This window comes from Arachis hypogaea, chromosome 15 (genome assembly GCF_003086295.3).
Source record: "Arachis hypogaea cultivar Tifrunner chromosome 15, arahy.Tifrunner.gnm2.J5K5, whole genome shotgun sequence".
Lineage (NCBI taxonomy): Eukaryota > Viridiplantae > Streptophyta > Magnoliopsida > Fabales > Fabaceae > Arachis > Arachis hypogaea.
In genome coordinates, this window is record NC_092050.1 from 64,900,407 (window position 1) to 64,924,923 (window position 24,517).

Consider the following 24,517-nt stretch of genomic DNA (forward strand, 5'->3'; position numbering starts at 1 on the left):
CTCTGGTTGACTCTGCTTTGAGAGAAGCTTTTTCTGCTTCCTCTACATGGTTGCAGAGGGAGATCCTTGAGTTTTAAACACAAGGGAGTCTTCATTCCATTGAAGGACTATTTCACCTCTGTCAACATCAATCACAGCTCTTGCTGTGGCCAGGAAAGGTCTTCCTAGGATAATGGATTCATCCTCTTCCTTTCCAGTATCCAGGACTATGAAAGCAGCAGGGATGTAAAGGCCTTCAACCTTTACTAACACGTCCTCTACTTGTCCATAAGCCTGTTTTCTTGAACTGTCTGCCATCTCTAATGAGATTTTAGCAGCTTGCACCCCATAGATTCCCAATTTCTCTATTACAGAGAGGGGCATGAGGTTTATTCCTAAACCAAGGTCACACAGAGCATTAAAGATCATGGTGCCTATGGTACAAGGTATTATGAACTTTCTAGGATCCTGTCTCTTCTGAGGCAATGTCAGTTGATCCAGATCACTTAGTTCATTGATGAACAAGGGAGGTTCAACTTCCCAAGCATCAATGCCAAATAATTTAGCATTCAGCTTCATGATTGCACCAAGAAACTTGGCAGTTTGCTCTTCTGTAACATCCTCATTCTCTTCAGAAGAGGGATACTCATCAGAGCTCATGAAGGGCATAAGGAGGTTTAATGGAATCTCCATGGTCTCTAGATGAGCCTCAGAGTCCTTTGGTTCCTCAGAGGGAAGCTCCTTATTGATCACTGGACGTCCCAGGAGGTCTTCCTCCTTGGGATTCACGTCCTCTCCTCTCCTTACAGGTTCGGCCATGGTGCTTATGTCAATGGCCTTGCACTCTCCTTTTGGATTCTCTTCTGTATTGCTTGGGAGAGTACTAGGAGGGATTTCAGTGATCCTTTTACTCAGCTGGCCCACTTGTGCTTCCAGATTTCTAATGGAAGATCTTGTTTCATTCATGAAACTTACAGTGGCCTTAGACAGATCAGAGACTAAGTTTGCCAAATTAGAAGTATTTTGTTCAGAGTTCTCTGTCTGTTGCTGAGTGGATGATGGAAAAGGTTTATTATTGTTAAACCTGTTTCTTCCACCATTATTAAAGCCTTGTTGAGGCTTTTGATCCTTCCATGAGAAATTTGGATGATTTCTCCATGATGAGTTATAGGTGTTTCCATAAGGTTCACCTAAATAATTTACCTCTGCTATTGCAGGGTTTTCAGGATCATAAGCTTCTTCTTCAGAAGATGCCTCTTGAGTACTGTTGGATGCAGCTTGCATTCCATGCAGACTCTGAGAGATCATATTGACTTGCTGACTCAATATTTTATTCTGAGCCAATATGGCATTTAGAGTATCAACTTCAAGAACTCCCTTCTTCATAGGAGTCTCATTGCTCACAGGATTCCTTTCAGAAGTGTACATGAACTGGTTGTTAGCAACCATGTCAATGAGTTCTTGAGCTTCTGCAGGCATTTTCTTTAGGTGAATGGATCCACCTGCAGAAGTGTCCAGTGACATCTTTGATAGCTCAGATAAACCATTATAGAATATATCCAAGATGGTCCATTCTGAAAGCATGTCAGAAGGACACTTTTTGGTCAACTGTTTGTATCTTTCCCAAGCTTCATAGAGGGATTCACCTTCTTTCTGTCTGAAGGTTTGAACATCAGCTCTAAGCTTGCTCAGCTTTTGAGGAGGAAAGTACTTAGCTAAGAAAGTCGTGACCAGCTTATCCCAAGAGTTCAGGCTATCTTTAGGTTGAGAGTCCAACCAGATTCTAGCTCTGTCTCTTACAGCAAAAGGGAAAAGCATGAGCCTGTAGACTTCAGGATCTACTCCATTAGTCTTAACAGTATCACATATCTGCAAGAATTCAGTTAAGAACTGAAAAGGATCTTCAGATGGAAGTCCATGAAACTTGCAGTTCTGCTGCATCAGAGAAACTAATTGAGGTTTCAGCTCAAAGTTGTTTGCTCCAATTGCAGGAATGGAGATGCTTCTTCCATGTAAATTAGAATTAGGTGCAGTAAAGTCACCAAGCATCTTCCTTACATTATTATTATTTTCGGCTGCCATCTCCTCTTCCTGTTCGAAAATTTCTGAAAGGTTATCTCTGGATTGTTGTAATTTAGCTTCTCTTAATTTTCTCTTCAGAGTCCTTTCAGGTTCTGGATCTGCTTCAACAAGAATATTTTTGTCCTTGCTCCTGCTCATATGACAAAGAAGAGGGCACAGAAAAAATAATAATAATAATAATATGAATCCTTTATACCACAGTATAGGGATCCCTGTGTGAGTAGAAGAAGAGGGGGAGACAAAGAATGTAATATAATGGAAGAAACACAACTGTGAGGAGGGTTGAGATGTGAGATGAGATGTTAATAGATGAATAAATAAATAGAATAAGATGGGAGAGGGAGAATTTTCGAAAATAATTTTTGAAAAAGGGTTAGTGATTTTCGAAAATGGTTTTTGAAAAAAGTTAGTATTTTTCGAAAAAGTTTTAAAATCAAAAATAAAAATAAAAATAATTAGTTAATAAAAAAGAAATTTTTGAAAAAGAGGGAAGATATTTTCGAAAATTAGAGAGAGAGAGTTAGTTAGGTAGTTTTGAAAAAGTTAAGAAATAAACAAGAAGTTAGTTAGTTAGTTGGAACAAACTTTGAAAAGATAAGAAGTTAGGAGGTTAGAAAAGATATTTTGAAATTAGATTTTTGAAAAAGGTAAGATAAGAAGATATTTTAGAAATTAGTTTTGAAAAAGATTTGATTTTTAAAATCACAATTAATGACTTGATTCATAAGAAATCACAAGATATGATTCTAGAACTTAAAGTTTGAATCTTTCTTAACAAGCAAGTAACAAACTTCAAATTTTTGAATCAAAACATTAATTGATTATGTTATTTTCGAAAAATTTGGTATAAAAATAAGAAAAAGATTTTTTGAAAAATATTTTTGGAATTTTCGAAAATAACTAAGAATTTTGAAAAAGATTTGATTTTTGAAAAAGATTTTGAAAAAGATAAGATTTTCAAATTGAAAATTTGATTTGACTCATGAGAAACAATTTGATTTTAAAAATTTTTGAAAAAGTCAATCCAAATTTTCGAATTTGATGAGAGAAAAAGGGAAAGATATTTTTTTTTTTGATTTTTGAATTTTTATGATGAGAGAGAAAAACAAAAAAAAGACTCAATGCATGAAAATTTTGAATCAAAACAATGAATGTATGCATGAATGATATGAATGTCAAGATGAACACCAAGAACACTTTGAATGTCAAGATGAACATCAAGAACATATTTTTGAAAAATTTTTGATGCAAAGAAAACATGTAAGACACCAAACTTAGAAATCTTTCATGTTTAGACTCTAAGAAACGAAAAATGCACATGTAAAACAAGAAAAGACACAAAATATGAAAACATCAAGATCAAACAAGAAGACTTACCAAGAACAACTTGAAGATCATGAAGAACATTATGAATGCATGGAATTTTCGAAAAATACAAGATGCATATGCAAGTGACACCAAACTTATGATATGACTCAAGACTCAAACAAGAACACAAAAATATTTTTGATTTTTATAATTTTCTAATTTTTTTGGATTTTTATTTTATATTTTTCGAAAATTATTTAGAAAGAAAGAAAAATAAGGATTCCAAAATTTTTAATATGAATTCCAGGAATCTTGCCATGTTAGTCTAAAGCTTCAGTCCAGGAATTAGACATGGCTCACTAGCCAGCCAAGCTTTCAATGAAAGCTCCAGTCCAAAACACTAGACATGGCCAATGGCCAGCCAAGCTTCAGCAGATATGGATACTTTTCAAGTATAGAGCAACTAAGTGTGTGAGAATCTCTTCTTTTGTGATGGTAAGTTGAAACCCCAGTCCAAAAGATTAGACATGGCTTACAGCCAGCCAGGATTCAACAAATCATCATGAAACACTAGAATTCATTCTTAAAAATTCTGAATAAAAATATAATTTTGAAAACATTTTTTTTTTCGAAAACAAAAGGAAAATTTTTGAAAAATTTTTGAAAATAAAACAAAAAGAAAATTACCTAATCTGAGCAACAAGATGAACCGTCAGTTGTCCATACTCGAACAATCCCCGGCAACGGCGCCAAAAACTTGGTGTTGTTGCCGGATCAAACTTGGCACTGATGTTACCAGACCAAAAGCTTGCCGAAAACTCAAACAATCCCCGGCAACGGCGCCAAAAACTTGGTACGCGGAATCGTGATTACACTTTAATTATGTAAAATTCAATGTTCTTTCTTTCCCTGGAACTGGCGCCAAAAACATGATGCCAAGACCATGGTTCACAACTCCGTGTAACTAACCAGCAAGTGCACTGGGTCATCCAAGTAATACCTTACGTGAGTAAGGGTCGAATCCCACGGAGATTGTTGGTATGAAGCAAGCTATGGTCACCTTGCAAATCTCAGTTAGGCAGATATAAATTGATAATGGTGTTTTCGAATTTAATATAATAAAATAAGGATAGAAATACTTATGTAATTCATTGGTAGGAATTTCAGATAAGCAAATGGAGATGCTTTCGTTCCTCTGAACCTCTACTTTCCTGCTATCTTCATCCAGTCAGTCTTACTCCTTTCCGTGGCTGGCTTTATGTCATACATCACCACTATCAATGGCTACTTTCGGTCATCTCTCGGGAAAATGATCCAATGCCCTGTCATGGCACGGCTAATCGTCAGGAGGCATCACCCTTGTCAATGGCTTCATCTTATCCTCTCAGTGAAAATGGTCAACGCACCCTATCACGGCACGGCTATTCATCTGTCGGTTCTGGATCATGCTGGAATAGGATTTACTATTCTTTTGCGTCTGTCACTAACGCCCCGCAATCGCGAGTTTGGAGCTCGTCACAGTCATTCATTCATTGAATCCTACACGGAATACCACAGACAAGGTTTAGACTTTTCGGATTCTCTTGAATGCCGCCATCATTCTAGCTTACGCCACGAAGATTCTGGTTAAGAGATCTAAGAGATACTCATTCAGTCGAAGGTAGAACGGAAGTGGTTGTCAGGCACGCGTTCATAGGGAATGATGATGATTGTCACGTTCATCACATTCAGATTGAAGTACGAATGAATATCTTAGAAGCGAAACAAGATGAATTGAATAGAAAACAGTAGTACTTTGCATTAATCTTTGAGGAACAGCAGAGCTCCACGCCTTAATCTATGGAGTGTAGAAACTCTACCGTTAAAAATACATAAGTGAAAGGTCCAGGCATGGCCGAGATGGCCAGCCCCCAAAACGTGATCAATAGATCAAAAGATAATCCAAAGATCCAGGATGGTCAAAAAGACTAGTAAAATGTCCTATTTATAATAAACTAGCTACTAGGGTTAACATGAGTAAGTAATTGATGCATAAATCCACTTCCGGGGCCCACTTGGTTTGTGCTTGGGCTGAGCTTGAGTGTTGCACGTGTAGAGGTCCTTCTTGGAGTTGAATGCCAGCTTTTGTGCCAGTTTGGGCGTTCAACTCTGGTTTTGGCTCCTTTTCTGGCGCTGGACGCCAGATTTGGGCAGAAAGCTGGCGTTGAACGCCAGTTTACGTCGTCTATTCTTGGCTAAAGTATGGACTATTATATATTGCTGGAAAGCCCTGGATGTCTACTTTCCGACGCAATTGAAAGCGCGCCATTTCGAGTTCTGTAGCTCCAGAAAATCCACTTTGAGTTCAGGGAGATCAGAATCCAACAGCATCAGCAGTCCTTCTTCAACCTCTGAATCTGATTTCTGCTCAAGTCCCTCAATTTCAGCCAGAAAATACCTGAAATCATAGAAAAACACACAAACTCATAGTAAAGTCCAGAAATGTGAATTTAACATAAAAACTAATGAAAACATCCCTAAAAGTAACTAGATCCTACTAAAAACATACTAAAAACAATGTCAAAAAGCGTATAAATTATCCGCTCATCAGAAATTCACACAGCAAGCCTAACATGGCTTCAGTTTGAAAGCATTTAGTAAATTGGTGGTGCATAAAAGGCTGCTTTATTGTGTACAAAGGGGATGGAAGTGGAAGAGTGTGGATGAATTAAATTTACTCCACCCATTATGTACACATTAAAGTCTAATGATGAAACCAATTTACCAGATGCAATGGATTTAAGTTTGGTATCCCAAAGGACACTCATCAATAGCATTTTAATTATATTTTTAATTAAGGGAATGTGAAGCAATTTTTTTCATTACTGATGGAGGTTTTTGGATTGAATTTTCAGGAAAGGTGGGGCCCACATGGTTGATAGCTCATTGGGTCAAAGAGTCAAAGTGTACTTGCACTCTGGAACTAAACATCTGAAGAAAGCTAAAAGGGTAAGGTTTGGCGCCTCTTCCCACGCTAGGCGCCATTCCTAAGTGGGAAAACATTGAATTCCTTTTGTTTCCCACCTTCCAGAATCTCTTTCTCGGCACTATAAAAGCAACTCACCTTTCCACTTTTCTCCATACTTCAAAACTCAACTTCACACCCGAAACAACCTCTGCACTCCCCCTACTTTTCTTTCTTTTCCTTACTATTCTCCTTCTCTTGATTGGGACAATCAAGTTCTATGTTTGGTGTTGGAGCAAACCCTTGCTTTGCTCTCTTTCTTTGCCTCCTTCTTTATTCTTTCCTTCAACCCTTCAAACCCTCTTTTCTCACTTCAATGGCACCACCAAGAGCCTCCTCATCAAAGAAGAGAAAGACCATGGAAACTACCTCCGGATCCTCAAACTTCAATGAATACAAGTTCTTCTCAGCATTCAACTAAAACCAATTCTATGGTTGGGTGAGTGAGAGGCAAATCATTCCAGAGGTGGACTCCCAACTTGGAAGGAATGAGCATATAGAGATTAATAGAGAGATCAATAACATAGGGTGGGTACTCTTGTATAACCCAGGTGGAGGAGAGCTTAGTTAGGGAGTTTTATGCCAATGTCATGCGATAACTTTGGCAACCCTATGGCTACCTAAGCTATGTGAGGGGGAAGGCTATTGACTATAGCCCTTCCAACATAGATAGAATACTGATGATGAAGCACACTATTCCACCCAGAGCTACGAAGAGAGTGAAGCAGCAAGACCCAGGATTTGAAGAAATCCTTACTGAGATATGTGTCATCAATGTGCAATAGATCAATGACAAAGATGGAAGGCCCAACCAGTTGAGGAGAAGAGATTTGAGACCCCAAGCTAGAGGGTGGCTGGACTTTGTGAGGAGATCCCTCAACCCTACATCCAACACTTCAGAGGTAACATTGGAGAGAGCAGTGCTCATATGGAGCATAATGAGGGGAGAGAATGTCAACGTTGTGGAGATGATAGTCAATAACATCAATAGGGTGCTGAAAAGCACCAAGGATAGCACAAGGTTGGCCTTCCCAAGTATCATCCAGAGGCTGTGTGATGAAGCTGGGGTAGAAGAGATCATTGATGAAGTTCTAGTGAATCAAGAGAAGCCTATAACTGCTAAGAAGATGGCCAAAGTGGTGGCCGTCAACCCAGCACAACAAAGGGTAAGAGGGCATAGAGCTCATGCTCAAGATCCACAAAGTCCACCACAACAAGAAGAAGCTGAGTTTCAACCACAATACCTACCACTTCCACCACCATATCCACAAGTCCCTGAAGGTTTCAACTGGGAGCAAATGCAAGGAGACATCCACCAAATAAAGGGAGATATACACCACTTGAGAGAAGATGTCAACCAACTCAAGGAACAACAAAAACAATGGGACCAAGTGCATGAGAGCATGCAACAACTCCAAGGAAGCATGGAGTATACGAAGGAACAACAAGGCCAGTTCAACTGGGGGGAAATACAAGGCAGCCTCAACAAAATCATGGAGTAGGATAAATGGCAGCAGAGGAGCGTTGCTGAGTTTAGGCATCTTTATGATGTTAGAACTACTTCAAGGAGGCAGTATGACATCAATACACAAGAAAAGCTGAATCACTTGTGCAATGCTGTGGCCGCCTTGAACCCCGGATATCCAACATTCATGCAAGGGATGGAGGAGCTGAGTGCTAGGCAAGAAGAGATATTGGCCAAGCACAAGGAGGATGAGAGGACCTACATGAGAAGGCTAGGATTTTGGAAGCCCAAGGATACAAAAGCACAAGAAGGATCCTCCAAGAAGGATGGTGATGACTCCTCCTCCAAGAAGAAAGACAAGGGAAAGGGGCCAATGAATTGAAGCTGCTCCAAGGATAAAAGGTTGTTGAGTCCCATGGTTAAAAATTTTAAAATTCTGAATTTCTATTAGTATTTTGTTATTAGTTTGCATTAGTTGTTGTTTAGTCTTTTATGTTTTGAAGTATTTTTATGAGTCCTTTATGCTTATATTTCAATTTGAAGAAAGAAAATGCAATGTTGTTCAAGTTTCATTAGCATCAATAAAAAGTAGTTTGTTTTCATATGAGTCAATGGTGAGTTGTTGCAAAAACAAGGGTAAAGAGACTAAGACTAAGTGAGATAATTCAGAACCAAGAGGTAAGGAACTAAGTATAGAACCTTGAATGAATTTGAAAGGAAATAAGTTATAATGAGCAATTGGACTTAGAGGATATGACAAGTAGATGCTAAGGATGACTCTTGAATATCCATAGAATCAAGAAGTAGTGAGCAAAAGACCCAAGGCTCTTAGCATCAACTACTAGAATAAAAGAAAGAAACAAATAGCTCAAAAGAGCCAAAGACCCTAGTAGATGCTTGTGGTGAAGATGTGTCAAGAAGAGAGACCTAAGCAAGTAAATTCTTAGGGGTGTCTCAAAACCTAGTACCCTAAAACTAACTGGTTTGGGAGTACTAATTGAAAGCCTAATCTAAAGGGTCGTCTTGAGACAAAATACTTAGAGTCGTGGTCAATTGAAAAGAAAGAACAATCAAAGGAAAAGGAACAATTCTTGCTACTTCAAGGTGACAATCTATAGAAAGGGATCCGAAGGCAAACACTTGAAAGAATCCTCAAGAGTCTAGGAATTCACTGTGACATGAGAACAATAAGATTCATACATAAGTTAACACTTAGCCCCTATCTCTGTTAATGAATGCATTTCTTTTAAGGTCAAGTCTCAATCCATTTAAGAATACCTCACATTGATTTGCTTGGGGACAAGCAAAGCTTAAGTTTGGTATTGTGATGACTTGCATCATCTACCTCTTTTTCCTATCTAAAACGACCATAAAAAGAGCATAATCTCGTTGAATCAATGCAATTTCATGAACCAAATGATAAATATTATGGTTCATTTCTTTGAAATGGGTTAGTGTTGAATTTTAGGTGAAAAGAGCAACAAAAAGGGAAGGAAACAACAAATAAAGCTGGGCGTGTGAAGCTGGGCGTGCCACTTGATACAAACGCCATGATTTTTGTATGGGCATGGCACACAAACACTAGGGTGTGGCACGCCAGTTGGTAATTCCAGAAAGAAGTTCTTGAAGTTTAACAAGGGCGTGGCATGCCAGGAGCCAGGCGTGGCACGCCAGTTACATTTTTCAGAGAGCAAGATTGAAGGCCACAAAAGGGGCGTGGCACGCCAGGCTGGGTGTGGCACGCCAACCACATCATACACAATTGGCGTGCCACTTGAACTTGTGGGCGTGTCACGCCAGTTCACTAATCCAGAAGGGGACAAACACTTGGGCGTGCCACTTGGTATCGAAGACGTGGCACGCCAACTTTAACGCAACACTTGGGTGTGCCACTTGGGATTCTAGGTGTGGCACGCCAGGCTTGAAGTAGTCACACCAACATGGGCTTGCCACTTGAACACCAAGGCGTGGCACACCAGTTACATTTTCCAGAGGAGGAGGTGAATGTCCAAACACTTGGGCATGCCACCAGGTATCGAAGGCATGGCACACCAGCTATCATCCTTGACTTGGGCGTGCCACTTGAGTCTCAGGCATGGCACGCCAATACTTGAAGAGATTTAACCAACCACTTGGGCGTGCCACTTGATGTCGAAGGCATGGCACGCCAATTTCAGCAACCATAAAGGAAGAAGTCAGGGCGTACCACTTGAGCTTCAAGGCATGGGACGCCAAGACCAGAAGACCATGGGCGTGCCACTTGAATGCTGGGCGTGTCATGCCAGCCACTAGAACAAGGAACCATCCATACAATACGTGGGCATGGCATGCCAGCACTAGGGCGTGGCACGCCAGTAATGTTTTCCAGAGAGGAAGATTGATGAGCGGATATTTTATACGCTTTTTGGGGTTAATTTCATATAGTTTTGATTATGTTCTAGTTAGTTTTTAGTCTATTTTCATTAGTTTTTAGGAAAAATTCATATTTCTGGACTTTACTATGAGTTGTGTATTTTTCTATAATTTCAGGTATTTTTCTGGCTGAAATTGAGGGAGCTGAGCAAAAATCTGATTCAGGCTGAAAAAGGACTGCTGATGCTGTTGGATTCTGACCTCCCTGCACTCAAAGTGGATTTTCTGGAGCTACCGAACTCCAAATGGCATGCTTCTAATTGCGTTGGAAAGTAGACATCCAGGGCTTTCCAGCAATATATAATAGTCTATACTTTGAACAAGGATAGACGACGTAAACTGGCGTTCAACGCCAGTTCTCTGCCCAATTCTGGCGTCTAGCGCCAGAAAAGGATCAAAAGCTGGAGTTGAACGCCCAAACTGGCACAAAAACTGGCGTTCAACTCCACAAATGGCCTCTGCACGTGAATTGCTTAAATCTCAGCCCCAGCACACACCAAGTGGGCCCCAGAAGTGGATCTCTGCATCATCCATCATAGTTTACTCATTTTTTGTAAACCTAGGCTACTAGTTTAGTATTTAAACAACTTTTAGAGACTTATTTTGCATCTCATGACATTTTAGATCTGAACTTTGTACTCTTTGACGGCATGAGTCTCTAAACTCCATTGTTGGGGGTGAGGAGCTCTGCTGTGTCTCGATGAATTAATGCAAGTATTTCTGTTTTTCATTCAAACACGCTTGTTCCTATCTAAGATGTTCATTCGCGCTTAACTGTGATGGAGGTGATGATCTGTGACACTCATCACCTTCCTCAAACCATGAACGTGTGCCTGACAACCACCTCCGTTCTATATACGATTGAATGAGTTTCTCTTAGATCTCTTAATTAGAATCTTCGTGGTATAAGCTAGAATCGATGGCGGCATTCATGAGAATCCGGAAAGTCTAAACCTTGTCTGTGGTATTCCGAGTAGGATTCAAGGACTGAATGACTGTGACGAGCTTCAAACTCCTGAAGGCTGGGCGTTAGTGACAAACGCAAAGGAATCAAGGGATTCTATTCCAACCGGATCGAGAACCAATCGGTGATTAGCCGTTTGTGACAGAGCGCGTGAGCGTAGTTTTCACTTGAAGGATGGAAGGTAGCCATTGACAACGGTGATCCACCAACACACAGCTTGCCATAGGAGGACGTGCGTGCGTGAACAAGAAGACAGAGGAAAGCAGAGATTCAGAAGACAAAGCATCTCCAAAACTCCAACATATTCTCCATTACTGCATAACAAGTAACCTTTAATCCATGCTCTCTTGTTTATTTGCAATTCAACTGATAAACATAATTGACTTCCTGACTAAGATTTACAAGATAACCATAGATTGCTTCAAACTAACAATCTCCGTGGGATTCGACCCTTACTCACGTGAGGTATTACTTGGACGACCCAGTGCACTTGCTGGTCAGTGGTACGAGTTGTGAAAAGTGTGATTCATAATTTGTGCACCAAAGATGAAGCACACACAATGGGCGTGGCATGCCAGACCCTGGGCGTGCCACACCAGTTCAAATTTCCAGAGAAGAGGAGTGATAGCAAGGATTTATACCGGTTCGGGATTCCACAAAATATTTCCGTTGTTAGTATAGTCCAAACCAGTAGTCAATCCTCACATCAAATTAAATTTTGGTTTTGTCACAAGTAACAAACTCCTAAATTTTATAAACCGAAGTATTAGAACCTCGGTGCGTTCTCCCTAGAAATTATAATAAAGTGCCTTGTTATTGGTTATGGAGTATGTTTTGGGGTTTTTGAGATGATGGAAAAGAAATATAAATGGCAAAGGAAATAAACTAACAAAAAGGTCTTGGCAAGGTTAGATGGTCAAGGATCTCTATCCTAATCACTAACCACAACATGAGAATTGGCAAGGATCAATCCCACTAAGTTAACCCCTAACTAATAGTAGAGGAAAGTCAAATGAGTTATATCAATCCAAGTCCATAAGTCCTAGTTCTACACCTAATCAATTGGTGAGATCTAGCATTAATGGCTCCCAATGATCAATCACTTGGACATTAGTGACTCAAGAGTTCCTAAGTTACCTTTCCAAGCCAAGAGCACAAAATTCTACTCTAAGATCCAACCAAGCATTTTATCAAATACTTAGAAGGCATAAAAAGAAAGCATAGTAAAATTTTAAGGAATATAAATCTACACTACTCAATCGCAAGGAATTAAACAACAATAAAGCAAATCAATGATAAAAGAACATGAATCATAAATTGCATTAAAAGAAAATAGAAGAAGGAAGAGTGCATCAACAACAAAGCAAGCAATTACAAGAATGAAATACAAAATTAGAGAGAGGAAGAGTAGAGGAACAAGAAATTGTAAAGGAAAAGTAAATCAAAGAATCAATTAAACCTAGATCTAAGAAATTCTAATCCTAATTCTAGAGAGAAGAGGGAGCTTCTCTCTCTAGAAACTAACCTACATGATGCTAATGCTACAAAAAATTGTTCCCCCCTTGCCCAAGCTTGAATTCTGCATGAAATAGCATTATAAATGAGTTGGGTTGGGCCCAAAGTGATTCAGAAATTGCTGGGGGCGATTTCACTTTAGTGGGCCACGGACAGCATCGGCGCGCACGCGTACATGGCGCGTTCGCGCCCCTGAACGCACAGTAACATATGGCAAATTTTAATCATTTTGAAGCCCCAGATGTTAGCTTTCCAACGCAACTGGAACCGCCTCATTTGGACCTTTGTAGCTCAAGTTATGGTCGATTGGGTGCGAAGAGGTCAGGCTTGACAGCTTTACGGTTCCTTCATTTCTTTATGAGTTCTCCCACTTTGCATGCTTTTCTCCTCACTTTTTCCATCCAATACTTGCCTTATAGACCTGAAATCAATCAACAAACATATCAAGGCATCGAATGGAATTAAAGTGAATTAAAATCACCAATTTTAGGGCCTAAAAAGCATGTTTTCACATTTAAGCACAAATCAAGGGAGAGTTACAAAACCATGCTATTTTATTGAATAAATGTGAGAAAAGGTGATAAAATCCTCCAAAATAAGCACAAGATAAACCAAAAAATTGGGGTTTATCAAATCTCCCCACACTTAAACCAAGCATGTCCTCAGGCTATGAATAAAGAAGGACAAGAAAAGGGTATGAACATTTATTCAATGCAAAGAAACTATATAAACCTATCTACATGCATGCAACTAAATGCAAAATGCTTCTACCTACTTGGTTAAAAGTAAATCAATCTCCAAGCACATACATAAGCAAGTAGGGCAAAGGTCATATGACGACTCACAAACTCTACCAATTCAAATATCAAAATGAAGTTCAAATAGACTTGCAAGAAGAAAGCTCATGAAAGCCGAGAACAATGAATTGAGTATCGAACCCTCACCGGAAGTGTATCCGCTCTAGTCGCTCTAGAGTATAGGGTCGATTCACTCAATTCTCCTCTAATCATGCTTTCCAAGATTTGTTTTTCTTCTAACAATCAACAATTATTCAATGCATGCATACATTCATCATGAGGACTTATTCATAGGTTGTAATAGGGCTAGGGTAAAGGTAGGGATGCATATGGTCAAGTGAGCTTGGAATTTGAATCTTTGATTAACCTAGGATCTCACCAAACACATATAACAACCTATATAATTCTAATATAATACCTAGCTACCCATGATTCCCACTTTTTCACATACTCATTCATTCTCTTTAATTCACCACACATATGCGTTGATTTTTATTGAACTTTACTTTGGGGCATTTTTGTCCCCTTTTTATTTCTTTTTCTCTTATATATATATATATATATATTTTCTTTTTTCTTTATCATCATTTTTTTAAAGTATATACAAATGTATCAATGCATATGGTTTTACATATAGTGCATGAATATGTACCCAATTCCCAAAAATCTTCAACAAAATACAAAAACACATTTTTCTCTCAACCAATGTCCCAAGTTTCCCATACTCAAATGATACACACTCTCACTAGCCTAAGCTAATCAAAGATCCAAATTAAGAACATTTATTGTTTTTCACTTAAGGGTAGTGATGTGCTAGCATTAAGAACAAAAGGGATTAAATAGGCTCAAAATTGGCTAATAATGGTTGATGGGAGGTAGGCTATTTGGGTAAGTGAGCTAAATAAAATGATAGCCTCAATCATATAAATGCATGTATACATGGAGTAATGGACATAAAGAATCAAACAAATCAAAGATCACAATCATAAAAAGAGAACAATGCACACACGAATGGAAAATAAGTGGTTATATGATGTAACCACACAATTGGGCTCAAAACTCACATGCTTGTGTTCTTAACTCAAAAACCATGTTCCAAAATACATTCTTCAAGCAAGTTTGTCACAAAAAATTTTTTTTTTCAAATTGGTAGGGAACCCTAAAAATAATTTTTCTTGGAAAAGAAATCATCACCCTAACCAAGTAGTCCTAACATAAAAAGAAATGGTGAAATATGTATAAATTCTAACTAACATGTAATTTATCATGCAATGCAACAACTAATCTAACAAAGACAAAAATTGAAAAATTGGTGTTGAAAAGGGAAGTTGTTACCCATGGAGGTCGGTCGGACGACCTCCTCACACTTAGGAATTTGCACCGTCCTCGGTGCATGCAAAGAAGAACAAGGTGGACGGGTTGCTACAATTGATGAGCTCCTTCAAAAGGTTGTGCGGATGAACTTGTTTGTTGCCCCATTTAGAAGCTTTTCCCTCCCTTTCCTTCTTAGTGGCCAACCTAAAAGGAAAGAAAGAGAAAGAGAATTAAGCCTACAATAAAGATATCAAAGCAATAAAACATAGGCGGGGGCTAGTGCCAAATAAGAGTAAGGTTCTCCCTACATGTTAGCTACGCATGTAAGTGAAAAAAAACAATATAGGCAAAGGGCATATCAATTAATACTTGATGCAAGGAAAAAGTCAAAGCCTGGGTACATGTCATGAAGAGCATGTTGCATCAAGCTTAATCAATAAATGACACAAACAAGATTAGTGATAAGCATGAGAGCATTTGGTCCCATCCTAACTCAATGATGATGAGGTACAAAAACAAGGGATCAGGAGTCAGGAAGAACTAAAGCACTAATCTTGTGTGTAGAACAAATATTACAATTAATGCCAAACAAGTCACAAAGCACCAAGATTAACCAAGAAATTCTCAACAATTGAATATAAGAATCCAACACCATTATTAAAATAAGAAACTTAGAAAAGAAAACAAGAACAAGTTATAAAAACAAAATTAAAATGCAATGGGTGATAATATGCAAATGCAACATATAAAAGAAAATGAAAATAAAAAAAATAAAAAGTGGAATTTTTGAAAAGAAAAGAAGAAGGGAAAGAAAGTAAGAAAGGAAGAAAGAAAACAGGGGAGAAACAGGGCGCAGAAGGCGACGCGTACGCGTCACGCACGTGTGCGCGTGGGTGGGCAGACGGGACAAGCGATGCATACGCGTGGATGTGCAGATGGCGACCGATGCGAACGCATCATGCACGCTTGCGCGTGGGTCTCGGACACATAGCAGGCACAACTTTGGCACAACTCTCTGGTTTTTGTACCAGAGTGCGATATGCACCACCGGCGCGCGCGCGGATGCCCGTTATTCCTTCTCTTTTCTTTTTTTCTTTCAAAAATAGGGTACTCTCCTAATCTACAAGCATTCTAAAACAATCAAAAATCAAATTTAACAAAAAATCTTTTTGGTTTTTGAAAAATTTTCAGATATACTGAAAACAAAACTTATACTACAAGAAAAATGCAATTCAAAAATAACTATTCTAATCAAAGCATGAATCTAATAAGCAATCAATCAAAGCAAGACATTCAAAAGTATGAAAAGAAGAAAACTACCTAACAATGGCAACTCAATGCATTCATTGATTATATATACAAGAGAATGGAAAGAGTTTACCATGGTGGGCTGTCTCCCACCTAGCACTTTTAGTTTAAGTCCTTAAGTTGGACATTTGGGAAGCTCCTTGTTATGGTGGCTTGTGCTTGAATTTATCTTGGAATATCCACCAATGCTTAGTTTTCCATTGTGCTCCAAAATTTCCAGTGAGTTGCAACAAGTCTTGATGGAGTCCTTCACAAGCTAAGGGTTCCCAAAATTGATCCTCATATATACCCGGATCCCAAATCTTGTTTCCATACCCATCTTCAAGTTGATCATCACAATTCCAATTGGGTGAGAAGTGATCCGAATTCTCAAGTAAACATCTAAACATTCTCCTAGAACCCTTTAGTTGAGAACTATACCAACTATTGCACTTAGACTTTAAGCTTCCAACCATAAAGAACCTTGATTAGCATTTCCACCCACTACTCAATTTCCTTTTGTTGTTAACCCCACAAAGACCTCTAAGTTGCCCATCATTTTCAATCAAACCATATTCAAGTGGGAAAGTAAAGATTAGAGATAAGAATTTTACCCACTTGAATGTTGTGTTGGATGGTGACTTAGGAAGGGACGTCTCCAATGGTCTTGTAAGTTCCATTCCCTTGTGCTCTTCTTTGAATACCTCCACCTCTTGGCAAGTTTCTTCCATCTTCACCTCTTGACAAGGCTCTTCATGTCCAATTACTTTCTCACCAACCTCTTCTAGCTCTTCTCCATTCTTCATATCATAACTTGGAGGTAATGTGGAACTTATCTCAACATCCACCTCAATTTCAAGAGGAGAAGATTCCTCAAATACCAAAGGATCATGTGTTGGTGTGGGCTCATCTCCAAGAGGAAGATTTGTTATTTGCTCTCCTTCTTCCAATTCTTCATTATTCATTATATGCTTAGGAGGTTGCGCATTATCCTCCTCAACACCAAATTCAAACTCATTGGAAGAAGGTTCAACAACTTCCACAAAATCATCAACAATGTCACTTAGTGTGGAAGTGCTCTCAAGTTTGAAATCCACCTCTTGCTCAACTTCGCCTAGCTCTTCAACCACTTTTTCTTCTTCAACAATCTCTTCCTCCTCCACTTGTTGCAAGACATACCCATCTCCTTGTCCTCATGTTGAGATTCTAAAATCTCCTTCATGCTCCTTTCTTCGGTTGATTTCTCACATTCATCCGTGGAGATGCTTTGCTTGTTGCATGAGTCCCATGAGTCCAAGTTGGCTTGAATTTTGGCAAGGTTAGCCTCGATAGCTTCATAATTATTTTGGGCTTCCTCTTGCTCCTTTTGATGGATTATTGCTTGAAGTCGATCCATTGCTTCCTTGAGGTGATCCATTGGCTCTTGGATTGATGGATATGGGTATTCTTCTATAGAGGGTTGTGGTGGAAAGGGAAATTCATTTTGTGGTTGAAAGTTATCATGCATGGGAGGTGATTTATCTTGGTGATAATATGGAGGTGGTGGTTCTTGAGGGTATTGGTGGTGGAATTTGGGTGGTTCTTCATATGGTTCATATGGTTCACAAGGTGGTTGGTATGGTGGATATGGGTTAGGATCATATGGAGGTGTTTGGTGAAAAGGGGCTTGTGAGTAAGGTGGTTCAAAATTATGTTGAGGAGGTGGTTCATAGGCATATGGTGGTGGTTGTTGACAATCACAATAAGGGTCACCACATCCATTAGATTGATATGCAATAGGATGAGAGTTATACCCATAAGAATCCGGAGGTTGTTGTGGCCAAGAAGGGTGATCAATCCCTTGAGGCTCCTCCCATCTTTGATTGTTCCATCCTTGATGCACATCCTCATTGTAGCTCCCATTTCCTACAACATAATTTGAACCAAACTCATAGCCAAAAGAGTGAGAACTCATAGTAGCAAAGAGAAACAAAAACTAACAAAAATGAGAAGCAAGGTTCTAAGACTAACAAAAACTAACAAATAAGCAAAAAGCAAACATATTCACAATATTCACAATAGCCAATAATATAACACCATTGCAACTCCCCAGCAACGGCGCCATTAATTTGATAGCAAGGATTTATACGGTTCGGAATTCCATAAAATATTTCCGTTGTTAGTATAGTCCAAATCAATAGTCCATCCTCACATCAAATTAAATTTTGGTTTTATCACAAGTAACAACCCGCTAACTTTTATAAACCGAAGTATTGGAACCTCGGGTCGTTCTCCCTAGGAATTGCAATAAAGTGCCTTGTTATTGGTTATGAAGTATGTTTTGGGGTTTTTGAGATGATGGACAAGAAATATAAATGGCAAAGGAAATAAACTAACAAAAAGGTCTTGGCAAGGTTAGGTGGTCAATGATCTCTATCCTAATCACTAACCACAACATGAGAATTGGCAATGATCAATCCCACTAAGTTAACCCCTAACTAATAGTAGAGGAAAGTCAAGTGAGCTATATCAATCCAAGTCCATAAGTCCTAGTTCTACACCTAATCAATTGGTGACATCTAGCATTAATGGCTCCCAATCGTCAATCACTTGGACATTAGTGACTCAAAAGTTCCTAAGTGACTGTCCCAAGCCAAGAGTACAAAATTCTACTCTAAGATCCAACCAAGTATTTTATCAAACACTTGGAAGGCATAAAAGGAAAGCATAGTAAAATTGCAAGGAATATAAATCTACACTACTCAATTGCAAGGAATTAAACAACAATAAAGCAAATCAATGATAAAAGAAAATGAATCATAAATTGCAATAAAAGAAAATAGAAGAAGGAAGAGTGCATCAACAACAAAGCAAGCAATTACAAAAATGAAATACAAAATTAGAGAGAGGAATAGTAGAGGAACAAGAAATTGTAAAAGAAAAGTAAATCAAAGCATGAATTAATCCTAGATCTAAGAAATTCTAATCCTAATTCTAGAGAGAAGAGGGAGCTTCTCTCTCTAGAAACTAACCTACATGATGCTAATGCTACAAACAATTGCTCCCCCTTGCCCAAGCTTGAATTCTGCATGAAATAGCTTTAGAAATGAGTTGGGTTGGTCCCAAAGTGCTTCAAAAATCGCTGGGGGCGATTTCACTTTAGTGGGCCACGGACAGCATCGGTGCGCACAAGTACATGGCGCGTGCGCGCCCCTGAACGTGAAGTAACATATAGAAAATTTTATATCATTTTGAAACCCCGGATGTTAGCTTTCCAACGCAACTGGAACTGCCTTATTTGGACCTCTGTATCTCAAGTTATGGTTGATTGAGTGGGAAGAGGTCAGGCTTGACAGCTTTATGGTTCCTTCACTTCTTTATGAGTTCTTCCACTTTGCATGCTTTTCTCCTCACTTCTTCCATCCAATACTTGCCTTATGGACCTGAAATCACTCAAAAAATATATCAAGGTATCGAATGGAATTAAAGTGAATTAAAATCACCAATTTTAGGGCCTAAAAAGCATGGTTTCACATTTAAGCACAAATCATGGGAGAATTGCAAAACCATGATATTTTGTTGAATAAATGTGAGAAAAGGTGATAAAATCCCCGAAAATAAGCACAAGATAAACCGCAAAATTGGGGTTTATCAAGGATCAAGAAGAAAAAGCCTGGGCGTGCCACTTAGGCTCGAAGGTGTGGCACGCCAGGCTAACTAATGTTGAGAAGACCCTAGGTGTGCCACTTGGGCTCGAGGGCGTGGCACGCCAGGCTAACCAATGTTGAGAAGACCCTGGGCGTGCCATTTGGGCTCGAAGGCGTGGCACACCAGCAATGGTAATGCAAGGGGCGTGCCACTTGAGGAGTTGGGCGTGGCACGCCAAGCCAAACTTAGTGGCTAGGCGTGGCACGCCACTCAAACGCCAGCCACACGCCAAGCTTATGTGCCACAATTATTGAGTTCTCCTTTTCCCTCCAGCTGTAATTTTCTTTTCTCTTTTGTATTTTCTTAATTCTAGTGAGAGGAGTAGTATAAATAACCCCTAGAAGTACTGAAAAAGGGGTTGGGAAGTTAGCTCTTAGATTGGCAAGTTTTAGTTTTACTTTTACACTTCACTTCATCTCTTCCATCTCTTGTACTTTTCTCTAAGCTATGAGTAGCTAAAATCCCTCTCATTGGGAGAGGGAGCTCTGTTGTACTTGATGGATTAATGATAGTGAATTTCTTCTTCTCTTCATCTTCTCTTTGATTTGCTAGAAGGAATTTCGTTCTTCATGTTAGTGTTCAATCATCTTGGGAAAGAGGTTGAATACAAAATGGGTTTCATGGGAACCATGGAAAAAGAAACATGAAATCATGCTTGAAATCCCTTCTCACAATTGAATAGATCTAGGTTTTGGGATCGGATATAGTGACATATAATCCACCCACTATTTGGATCTTTGAGGAAGTGTGGTATAATCAGAGACCAAGCATATCTTTCTTCATGAGCAATTAGACCAAAGAATTGGCTGATTATCAAGATTTGAGAGATTGAATCACCAAGGAATTGGGGTTTAATCAATCATGATTGCCAAGAGGTCAATGAGTTGCATGATTAAAGATAAGATGTGCTGGATTTAATCCAAAGAGAGCAACATCTCCTAATCCCAATGAATTTCCCTTATTCTTATCTTCCATATTCTTTATAGCTTTCTTTACATTCTGTCATTCCCCATTCCCATTTATAATTCAGTCATTCATATTTTAGCACTTTACATTCTTGCCATTTACTTCTCTTCACTTTACTGCTTCTCTTTACTTTGGAGTTATTTACATTTCTGTTCATTTAGAATTCTGCAATCACAATCTATATTGCTCAGCTTGACTAATTCACCCATTGATTAAAATTGCTCAAATCTACCAATCTCTATGGATTCGACCCCACTCCTAGTGGGTTATTACTTGACGATATATTTGGTGCGCTTGCCAAAAAATGGATTCATTTTATATGGGGAGTGAATTCCGGTCATCATCCACCCAAACCATCTCTAAGGATGTGATTTCTCCTAACACCAGAATACCTCTTTGTGGCTCTATTTTTGGCAGTCCTTGGTGTAACACTTTTTTGGGTTTCGAGCTATTTATCTTCTTCCTAGGTGTAACAACCTTTTTTGGACTTAGGGTAATACCTTTTTTCTTGGGTGACTGGTGCACAAAATTGAACTCGCATAACTTCACCAGCAAGTGCACCGGGTCGTCCAAGTAATACCTCAAGTGAGTGAGGGTCGATCCCACGAGGATTGTTGGATTGAGCAAGCAGTGGTTATCCTGCAGATCTTAGTCAGGCGAATAGAAAGATAGTGGTTGTTGTTATAGGCACATAAAACAAAATAATAAAGAAAGCATTAAGGAATTAATGTAAAAACAATAATGACAAATCAGTTAAGGATTTAGAGATGATTTATCTTTCCGGATTAATACTTCTTACTAACTATTTCAACAATGAATGATTCATTCTATGGAAAAGTTGTAAGTGATTAACTCCTGTCTTCTCAGTAAGTTAATATCCTCTAATCCATATCAAACGCCGTTGTCAATGGTCATTCAATATGAACGAAGATGAAGCTCACGCAATCCACACTCCATTGATCTTACTTAAAGTTTCACAGACAAGGTCAGATCTTTCGGATCGGAGAATGATGCTCAATATTCTACCCTTACCGCCACAGAAACCTCATCATCCATAACTAATCGGATTATATATCACATATCCTCAATTAGCCCAGATGAATTATTGGTTTAGGTGATGTATTCTCAAGATTTAGCTCAATAGTATCCAGGTCAGGACTCGTAAGAACTCTTGTAGAATAAGGGGCCATACTTTTGTTCCACCCCAGATTCATTTAGATGAAGAACGATAATATATCATAGAATGAAATCAAACATATATTAAAATAGAAAAAGTAATATTATTAATCCATAGGAATAAGCAGAGCTCCTAACCTTAACTAGGAGGTTTAGTTACTCATACTTTACAAAGAAAACAGAGAAGAATGTGTAAAGTAATGTGCCTATGCTTCTCCCCTCCTGGGAGGCATGATCCTCAAGAGGAAGGAAGTCTATTAATTATAGTAAAAACATCTAAGATTAAACCTAAAAGATGTTAATTTAAATTTAAAAGTTACAAGGATAAGATAAGATAAGCTAAGGTGTGCAAAAATCCACTTTAGGGCCCACTTGGTGCGTGTTTGGGCTGATGCCTGGCGTTCAACTTGGAATCTGGGCATTGTACGCTGAAAAGTGGGTAAATTCGCTGGCTTTTGCTCCTCGGCTAGTGCTGAACGCCAGTTTTGGGCGTTCAACTTGGGAGGTTGATCCCTCTTTGGCGTTGAACTCCATATGTGGACGTTCAATGCCCGTTTTGGGCAGCCAATCTGGAAGAAAATTAAGACTATTATATATTGTTGGAATGCTCTGGAAGTTAGCTTTCCAACACCATTGAGAGTGCGTCAATTGGACCTCTATAGCGCATGTTATGCTCATTGGAATGCACAGAGGTCAGGATTTGACAACATCTACTATCCTTTCTTTGTCTCTAACCAAGACTTTGCCAATTTTGCCAATTTCGCCCAAAAATCCCCTAAAATCGTAGGAAAAATACAAAAACTCAAAGTAGCATCCAAAAGGTGAATTTTGCACTAAAACATACTAAAACTTAATAAAATATAAATAAAACGCTAAGAAAATGCAATGAAAAAGTGAATAAGATATCCACTTATCACAACACCAAACTTATATTGTTGCTTGTTTTAAAGCAACCAAAAACAAGTAATAGACTAAAGAAAAGAAAAATACATAAGATTTTAGAATTGTCAATGAAGCTCAGTTTCAATTACTGAATGGGGCTATTAGCTCTTTACTTTTGAATAGCTTTGGCATCTCACTTTTCTTTGATGCTTAGAACATTGGCATCCTTTGGAACTAGAATCCAAATGATATTATTGATTTTCTTCTTTTAGTTTTTCTTGATTCTTGAACACAGCTTATTTTTGGTGCTTTGCACCTTTGAACCTAGCAGTGACTCTAAGCATTTTGTTTTCAAGTATTACCACCGGATACATAAACGCCACAAGCACTTAACTAGGAGAACCCTTTGGATTCGAATTTAGCTTTGCTTAAATTCTCAGACAGTGGTGCTCAGAGTTCTTAAGCGTACTCTTTATTGAATTGAATCATGACTTTAAATGCTCAGTCTCAAGATTTTCTTGACACTTTCACACCACAAGCATATAGTTAGGGATAGCAACTCATTTGAGCTTTTTAGGCCAATTTTGACCCTCCTAACCATTGATGCTCAAAGCCTTAGACCCTTGTCTTGGTTTTCGTTTTCTTCTTCTTTTTTTTTTGCTGTTTCTTTTGCTTCAAGAATCAATCTTTTTTATTTTTCAGAGAATCAATAATACTTCTCTAAATTCACTATTTTTCAAGAGCCAACATGCTTAACTTCAATATCAATTATGCACAGTTAATTCATACATCCAGAAAATAAAGATAAGGCCACCCACATCAAAGTTGTCAAGATAACTCATAATATAACTCAAGATCTTTATGTATTTTACTACTTCTTTTTCAAAAATTTCTTTTTTAAGCTTAATGTGTAATGCTTGAGACATCTTCTAACCATAAAAATTTCAAAAATAAAATACTAAAACAAAGAAATTTTAAGAGTGATCATAAAAAAGCTAGAATAGAAAATAGGAAATAAAATAAAGGAAGGGATAATGAAACTTAACCACCTCAGTTATGGTGGCTACTGATCTTCCTTGAAGATGATTCACTTTTTTTTGGTGCCTTTGATGATAATATGATCCCAGAGCTCACTCTGCAACACCAAACATAAAAAGTTATGATGCCAGGGCATCTTGGCTAGTTTCACAAATCATTTTTAGTTTGTTTTAGGGTAGTTTCATGCATTTCTTAGGTAATAAGTAAGTATTTGGATGAGAATTTCTTGCATGCCTTGATTCATTCAAACATGGTTAAATTGATGCATTTCCATGAGATTTATGATATATTTACTTGTGTGTTAAGAATGGTGAAAAATCTTGTGAATTTAGCAAAGCTTTGATGCATGTGTTTGGTTGATGATAGGTTAAAAGAAGAAGAGGAAGAGCAAGGAAAGGGGGCAAGGCAACATTCTGCAAGAATCTAGTGCCAACATTGGAGGGAATGTTTACCTCCAACGTTTCTCAATACAGTTGGCTTTCTAGAAATTGGAAAAATTTGCTGCGACGCGCGGGTGATGCGTACGCATTGGTATACCAACGTTCCCTCCACCGTTGGCACCAGATTATTGCAGAACGTTTCCTTGCTCCCTTTCCTTGCTCTTCCTCTGCTTCTTTTCACCTATCATCAACCAAACACAT

The 24,517-nt window shown here is 38.5% G+C and overlaps 1 non-coding gene and 1 pseudogene across 1 annotated transcript; both read left to right on the forward strand.

Moving 5' to 3' along the window:
* The first annotated feature begins 1,557 nt into the window (after window positions 1–1,557).
* Window positions 1,558–1,665, forward strand: LOC112752487 (small nucleolar RNA R71). The gene has a single exon (XR_003176922.1). It is a non-coding gene; the product is annotated as a small nucleolar RNA R71 (small nucleolar RNA).
* A 6,369-nt stretch (window positions 1,666–8,034) lies between these two features.
* The window catches only part of LOC112748509 (uroporphyrinogen decarboxylase 1, chloroplastic-like), a 34,477-nt pseudogene continuing 17,994 nt past the window's right edge, over window positions 8,035–24,517 (forward strand).